Genomic DNA, 8,522 nt, shown 5'->3' on the forward strand with positions numbered 1-8,522 from the left:
GCTATAAGATCGTGAAAATAGTTCAGCTCAACCGAGGCTATTATTATTAAACAGTAATTCCGCCTGTGTCTCGTCATCAGAAACGATCCAGCTGACCGCCGCATTTCATGATATACGAGCCTCGAGTAAAACAAGTCGTTCGCCACGGTCCGGGAACGAGCGAGGGAGCAGAGAGCCTCGGAAGGAAGTCGGTGCCGGTCCGACCGACAGTGTTACACCGGCCACGGCTACCGATACACTGCCTGGCTTGGCCTGAGTGCCAGGTCACAGACTCAAGTCGGGAAGAGAGCAAGCAGCAGTCGGGTCAGCGCCGCGCGCGCGCGCTCACGTGTTTGTACGGCCGTGTGTGCGTGTGTATGTGTGTGTGTTTGTTTGTGTACGTGTGTAGGCAGCGACGACGATGGGCGTCACTTGCAACAAATGCTGTCAGTGACACCCTCCTTCCACAGGTTTGAGATAAAGAAATAGTATCAGAGATCATTTGTTCACGCGCCGTAGAATTCACGTCCCAGATTCTACCTAATTGGCTTACGATTTCCGAAACAGTTTCTTCCTTTGGGACGGCGCTCCAGAGGCTTCCTTTATTCTCTAACTTTTTCATTCTTTATTTCTGTAGATCCCAAAATCAATCGAAATTTGCAGGCTGGCGTCAAAGATTAAAAGTTTTCCTTCTCATTATCGTTCCGCCTCGTAAGTGCTGCGTATTGATCAAGAGGACGAAGGCGGTCAAGTTATGTCAGGTTTTGTGATTCCCGCATTCATTCTTCTTCTTCTTCTTCTTCTTCTTCTTCTTCTTCTTCTTCTTCTTCTTCTTGCATTGCAAAACTCAGACGGAGAACATTCTTCTTCTTCTTCTTCGTCTTCTTCTTGCATTGCAAAACTCAGACGGAGAACATTTTCTTCTTCTTCTTCTTCTTCTTCTTCTTCTTCTTCTTCTTCTTCTTCTTCTTCCATTGCAAAACTCAGACGGAGAACATTCTTCTTCTTCTTCTTCTTCTTCTTGCATTGCAAAACTCAGACGGAGAACATTCTTCTTCTTCTTCTTGCATTGCAAAACTCAGACGGAGAACATTCTTCTTCTTCTTCTTGCATTGCAAAACTCAGACGGAGAACATTCTTCTTCTTCTTCTTGCATTGCAAAACTCAGACGAAGAACATTCTTCTTCTTGCATTGCAAAACTCAGATGGAAAACATTCTTCTTCTTCTTCTTGCATTGAAAAACTCAGACGGAGAACATTCTTCTTCTTCTTCTTCTTCTTCTTCTTCTTCTTCTTCTTCTTGCATTGCAAAATTCATACGGAGAACATTCTTCTTCTTCTTCTTGCATTGCAAAACTCAGACGGAGAACATTCTTCTTCTTCTTCTTGCATTGCAAAACTCATACGGAGAACATTCTTCTTCTTCTTCTTGCATTGCAAAACTCAGACGGAGAACATTCTTCTTCTTCTTCGTCTTCTTCTTGCATTGCAAAACTCAGACGGAGAACATACTTCTTCTTCTTCTTCTTGCATTGCAAAACTCAGACGGAGAACATTCTTCTTCTTCTTGCATTGCAAAACTCAGACGGAGAACATTCTTCTTCTTCTTCTTCTTCTTGCATTGCAAAAGTCATACAGAGAACATTCTTCTTCTTCTTCTTGCATAGCAAAACTCAGACAGAGAACATTCTTCTTCTTCTTCTTGCATTGCAAAACTCATACGGAGAACATTCTTCTTCTTCTTCTTGCATTGCAAAACTCAGACGGAGAACATTCTTCTTCTTCTTCTTCTTCTTGCATTGCAAAACTCAGATGGAGAACATTCTTCTTCTTCTTCTTCTTCTTGCATTGCAAAACTCAGACGGAGAACATTCTTCTTCTTCTTCTTCTTGCATTGCAAAACTCAGACGGAGAACATTCTTCTTCTTCTTCTTGCATTGCAAAACTCAGACGGAGAACATTCTTCTTCTTCTTCTTGCATTGCAAAACTCAGACGAAGAACATTCTTCTTCGTCCTCTTCTTCTTCTTGCATTGCAAAACTCAGACAGAGAACATTCTTCTTCTTCTTCTTCTTCTTCTTCTTCTTCTTCTTCTTCTTCTTCTTCTTGCATTGCAAAACTCAGACGGAGAACATTCTTCTTCTTCTTCTTCTTCTTCTTCTTCTTCTTCTTCTTCTTCTTCTTCTTCTTCTTGCATTGCAAAACTCAGACGGAGAACATTCTTCTTCTTTTTGTTCTTCTTCTTCTTCTTCTTGCATTGCAAAACTCAGACGGAGAACATTCTTCTTCTTCTTCTTGCATTGCAAAACTCAGACGAAGAACATTCTTCTTCGTCCTCTTCTTCTTCTTCGTCTTCTTCTTCTTCGTCTTCTTTCTTCTTCTTCTTGCATTGCAAAACTCAGACGGAGAACATTCTTCTTCTTCTTCTTCTTCTTCTTGCATTGCAAAACTCAGACGGAGAACATTCTTCTTCTTCTTCTTGCATTGCAAAACTCAGACAGAGAACATTCTTCTTCTTCTTCTTCTTCTTGCATTGCAAAACTCAGACAGAGAACATTCTTCTTCTTCTTCTTCTTCTTGCATTGCAAAACTCAGACAGAGAACATTCTTCTTCTTCTTCTTGCATTGCAAAACTCAGATGGAGAACATTCTTCTTCTTCTTCTTCTTGCATTGCAAAACTCAGACGGAGAACATTCTTCTTCTTCTTCTTCTTCTTGCATTGCAAAACTCAGACGGAGAACATTCTTCTTCTTCTTCTTGCATTGCAAAACTCAGACGAAGAACATTCTTCTTCGTCCTCTTCTTCTTCTTCTTGCATTGCAAAACTCAGACGGAAAACATTCTTCTTCTTCTTCTTCTTCTTCTTCTTCTTCTTCTTCTTCTTCTTCTTCTTCTTCTTCTTGCATTGCAAAACTCACACGGAGAACATTCTTCTTCTTCTTCTTCTTCTTGCATTGCAAAACTCAGACGGAGAACATTCTTCTTCTTCTTCTTGCATTGCAAAACTCAGACGGAGAACATTCTTCTTCGTCCTCTTCTTCTTCTTCTTGCATTGCAAAACTCAGACGGAGAACATTCTTCTTCTTCTTCTTCTTCTTCTTCTTCTTCTTCTTCTTCTTCTTCTTCTTCTTGCATTGCAAAACTCAGACGGAGAACATTCTTCTTCTTCTTCTTCTTCTTGCATTGCAAAACTCAGACGGAGAACATTCTTCTTCTTCTTCTTGCATTGCAAAACTCAGACGAAGAACATTCTTCTTCGTCCTTTCTTCTTCTTCTTGCATTGCAAAACTCAGACGGAGAACATTCTTCTTCTTCTTCTTGCATTGCAAAACTCAGACGAAGAACATTCTTCTTCGTCCTCTTCTTCTTCTTCTTGCATTGCAAAACTCAGACGGAGAACGTTCTTCTTCTTCTTCTTCTTCTTCTTCTTCTTCTTCTTCTTCTTGCATTGCAAAACTCTGGCGAAGAACATTCTTCGTCTTCTTCTTCTTCTTCTTGCATTGCAAAACTCTGGCGAAGAACATTCTTCGTCTTCTTCTTCTTCTTCTTGCATTGCAAAACTCTGGCGAAGAACATTCTTCGTCTTCTTCTTCTTCTTTTTGCATTGCAAAACTCAGACGGAGAGACTAAGCCGCCCCAGAGATGGGAGGGATTCTGTTTGGAATGAATAATGCTCGCATATCTGAAAGTGTGTTTAGCAAAAGCGATTTGACGACATCTTAAGCAAATGCCGTGAGTAGATTTTGCAAGGTTGCTTTCGCAGCGTGCGTGTTTGTGCATTTAACTCGACTGATATCGAATCAGAGCTTCGTAAAATGATTGCTCGAAATTTTGGAGTTTATGTCATTGAGTATTTTCGTGAAGTTTGCTTGCTGTGCAGGCACTCTTTGCCGCACAAATTTGAGACTTTATCTCCTTTACTATATACCAGTATGCCAAAGATACATTAATGTATGTATTAGTATATATATATATATATATATAATTATATATATACATGTATATATATATATATATATATATATATATATATATATATATATATATATATATATATATATATATATTATATATATATATATATATATATATATAATATGCTTTGTATATTACTATTTACATAAAACACCACCAACAGAGCTAATTATGGAGCAGCAATGATCATCAACCTTATGAGTTATTAACCTATGTAAAGTGGATATTGCGATGAAAACTGTTTAATTGATATATCTTCTTTCTGTGGAACTTTCTCCCTGAGGACGTCTTGCAATTGGAACTTCTTCAGACGTTCAAGCTAAGAGGCAATGCATTGCTCCCGTAGTACAATTCTTCTTGTATTTTAATAGTTTATCTGCATTTTTCTTCTGTTTATTTATTAAATTTTTATTTATTTTTTCTTTTTTAATAAGTGATCTCTTCTTTCTATATTTCTCATTACCTTTTGTTACTTCTTTCTAATGAATACCATATTCTTTGGAAGCTTGAATTTCAAGTTAATGGCCCCTGTGGCCTTGTTCCATATGAATAGGGTCCATCTTAACTAGAAGAAGAAGAAGATATGCCTTTATAAAATATCGTGGGTAGAAAAGACACTGCACCGTGCTGGAGAAATGATTATGGCCTCAGCCTAGTGCAGTATATCGATTCATGTTCTGTGAATACTGTAATCAATGCAGTCTCTGGTTTGGCGCCAACCTTAAAGTAATGTGTGCATACATGATGAGCATGCAAACATGAGGCCTTGGACACGAAAACCACAATAAGTATAATTATCAACTTTATACAGAAGATACGAGGTCTTAAGATATCAAAAGTCGTCTTGATCAAATCTTCCTCTGTTTCCAAGTAAATAAATTATGGAGTGGGACGAAAGTTCCCTTTAGTTGTGAAACTTAATAATGATTTATCCCAAGACAGATTGCACTAACCTCCTCACGCTAGATCAAATAAATTTTCTGTTAGCGTTGGTAATGTTATCAAGTGAGGCTAATGTGATTGTGTAGGCCGCAGTAAATTTTTTCTGATCGTTACCCACTTTTCATACAGGATACTTGTCCATGGCCCACCGCCAAGCATAACCCATGACTACAGTGACTGTCTGCAGTCCTACCCACTAAACTCCTCTGGCTTTATACATACATATCCTCAGATTATGGCCCCCTGCATTCTGCTACATGGCCCCCAGTTTGAGAACCACTTGTTTAGGGGTATATGGAACCAAAAAGTGGACATTTTTTATTGAACACAAACTTCCCTACAAATGCTGATCGCAGCATTTTGTTGTTTCTTAAGAACTAACACAGGATCTTGGTAAATTTCAAGAATTTCACAGAACACAGAAAGCAAATTGCACTTAGATAGTCTGCTTGGCTCCAAGATGCGTTAAGGACGCTAATTAATGGAGGTGTGTTGGCATTAAAGAAAAGTTACTGTTTCACTCTCTATAGGTATATAACTGATGATAGCTTATAAAGGCTGTGAATCCACTTATGAGAACAAGTGTTGACTCCTTGTATATAGCTTTCTTTCCCTTCGATATTGTGGAATGCTTTGTTTATAGCCTCCTCATCTGAATGCTCCTTATGTGTGAAATTGCAGATACATGGATATTTTTTCAGTTTCAAGGGAACTTTTGATGTTTCCAAGTGGTGGGACGAGTTAAGAAGAAGCACGCATTCAGAAGCACACGGCTATCTTTGCCCGGTTGCCCCAGAACTTCCGTTTCAGTCACGCCAGTTTCAGAGCTTCTAAAGGTTGGGCTTGTGAGAGGGCTACCCAAAGATTGGCTTCCCCTAGACGCAACTGTGACCGATTATGACCCGTCGACCTTGTTACTGGACTATTTCCACTTTGAAAGTAATTCCATGGGGGGAACATGACCAACATCCGGAGCGTGTTCCCCCGTAGGGGGACAGAGCTGTCAGTGTACCTCATGCGGTGCGCTGTAGGCACTACTTAAGGTTCTTTGCAGCATCCCTTCGGCCCCTAGCTGCAACCCCTTTCATTCCTGCTACTCTTCCATCTTACTTTCCTCAACCCTCTCCTAACAGTTGTTTCATAGTGCAACTGCAAGGTTTTCCTTCTGCTACACCTTTCAAACCTTCTTACTCTCAATTTCCCTTTCAGCATTGAATGACCTCATAGGTCCCAGTACTTGACCCTTGGCCTAAATTTTATATTCCATTTCATTACCAGAGCGTGTAACCAGTTTTCCTACGTGACGACCAATCAACTTAATGCTCCGAGATCAGTTTAGTTATGATCACCATACCAATAGGATGTGTTTTGAAGCAAAACTAAATATTCCTGGGCTTCTTCAATAAACGCTCATTTGCGAGGGTTGTGAAAGAGCCTTCATTCACACATTGACTGAATACGTTGTTCAGTTTATTTCTAAATCGGTTTTTCAAACTGTTCCTCATCAGTGACGTATTTCATCATTATTTTCTTTTTTTCCTTCAGTAAAAAGGGAAGAGGGAGATGCAGTGGCGTGGCTGGCATTCCATCAGTGGGGGGTGCCTAGGTGGGGCCAAGATATTTTTTGGGGGCCCAAAGGAAACTACACAAAACTAATGTATCAATTCTGTAATTAGTAAAATATACTATTGTCGAATGTATATATCTATGTGAATGAAGGAAAATAATAATATTAGTAATTAGTAAACCTGTATTTGAAATTATAGAGCTCAATTTTCAATTAATTTTCAACTCTTACTGTATGCAAGTGCATCAGATACTGTAAGGGTTGAAGTTTAGCTACAAAGGGAATTTCAACTGGGAGAGCCAGTGGGGGGCCAAGCATCTGACTAAGGGGGGGGTCCCGGTCCCCCCATGGCCCCCCCTATAGCGACGCCACTGGCCCGGAGATGACGGAAAATATCCTATGAACGACAAATAAAAACAATTACTGTCCCAGCGGCCTTAACTCGTCATTTCTTCTGCCCACTAAAGTGGTCTCGAAGACCTAATATAAAAAAAAAATCTTCGGAAGAAAACATCTGGTTGAAGTTTCTGCCTTCCGTAAAGAAGAAGAAGAAGATCATCAAAAGCGTTCATTCTCATACATAACACTTAGAAAATTTAAGAGGACCTTTCGCAAATATTGATATGCCGGAGAAACGGGAACAAGATACAAGATGTTTCTTGACAAATCGGGGAACAAGATACTGTCTTGACTTACTGTATAGTATAAATTATTAAATCGGGTTCATAAGGGGTAATTAAAAATTCTTGCCAACTATCGGCAGTGAGATAGTGTGCCCTCAGATATGCTTCGTGGCTAAAGTGGTCCAAGACAAGGAAATTTGATGAAAGGAGATAGATTTAGATTTTTAGATTTTAGGCATATGCACATCCCAAGCACCGGGGCAACTATAAGGCCATTCAGCGCTGAAAAGTTCTGAAAGGCGCAACAGGGGGAAAACCTCAAAGCAGTTGCACTATGAATCAATTGTTAGGAGAGGGCGGACAGTAAGATGGAAGAAAGAGAGTATGAAAGGAGGTACAGAAAAGGAACGAAAGGGGTTGCAGCTAAGGGCCGAAGGAACGCTGCAAAGAACCTTGAGCAATGCCTACATTCCACCGAATGAGGTGCATTAACGGCACTAGCCGCCCTACCCCCTGCAGGGTGATAAAAAGAAATGAAAAAGTAGGAATGAAGAAGGCTGTGAAAACAAGTAGATAAAGACACAGGAGCATTGTGTTTCGCTGATAATTCCATGGTGATAGTAGGAAGCATAAAAGATATAAAACAAAATACTGAACTACTTATGGAGATAACCGAAGAGAAATTACTGTCATAAAACGTGAAAATTAAATCACAAGCATGGAAGAAATTTAAGTAATGGAGAACAGTGCGTATTTAGTCACTGAACGAGATCAGAACAAGAAATAATTGAAAGCGTATAAAAAGGAATTGATTGATACAGCCCCAAAATCTAAAATACCTAACGTAATCGGTAATGTATAGTAGGAACCCATTATAAAGCATTACAGAATAGAACCATTTTAAGAGATCGTGGCAATACGGATGATGATAAATAGAGAAAAATCTAGAAAAAGAAGAGAGTCAAGGTATATACAATAAATGGGAAGGAGAAATGGAATGAGAATAAATATACGAATGCACATTTGCATCAGTAATATTATTTAGAGCAAGGGTAAATACATCAATATAAAATATATCACAAACACACTTAAGCTATGAGAGTTAATTTTAGTTTTTGGAAAATACAAAAGATCCATTTCATTTTTGTTTATTTTGTCATGTGTACAGGGTTGACAGACGTGAAACATTTGAAATGCAACAACTCTGTGAAGAGAATAAAAATGAAAAAGCAGCAAAACTTTTATCTAACGGAGGTGATCATGGAATAGAAATAATATAACGAATCGGGGAAGGAAGGGAAACAAGATAAAAACGAAATAAAAGCCAAAAATCCCAAACTTAGGAAAACACCGCGTAAGAAACGGAGGAGCAGTCGCAAAGATAAGACTCGCTGCTGAACCAGATCCAGGACTAAAGTCTACTTCCTCTTTGACT

This window comes from Macrobrachium rosenbergii, chromosome 9 (assembly GCF_040412425.1).
Source record: "Macrobrachium rosenbergii isolate ZJJX-2024 chromosome 9, ASM4041242v1, whole genome shotgun sequence".
Lineage (NCBI taxonomy): Eukaryota > Metazoa > Arthropoda > Malacostraca > Decapoda > Palaemonidae > Macrobrachium > Macrobrachium rosenbergii.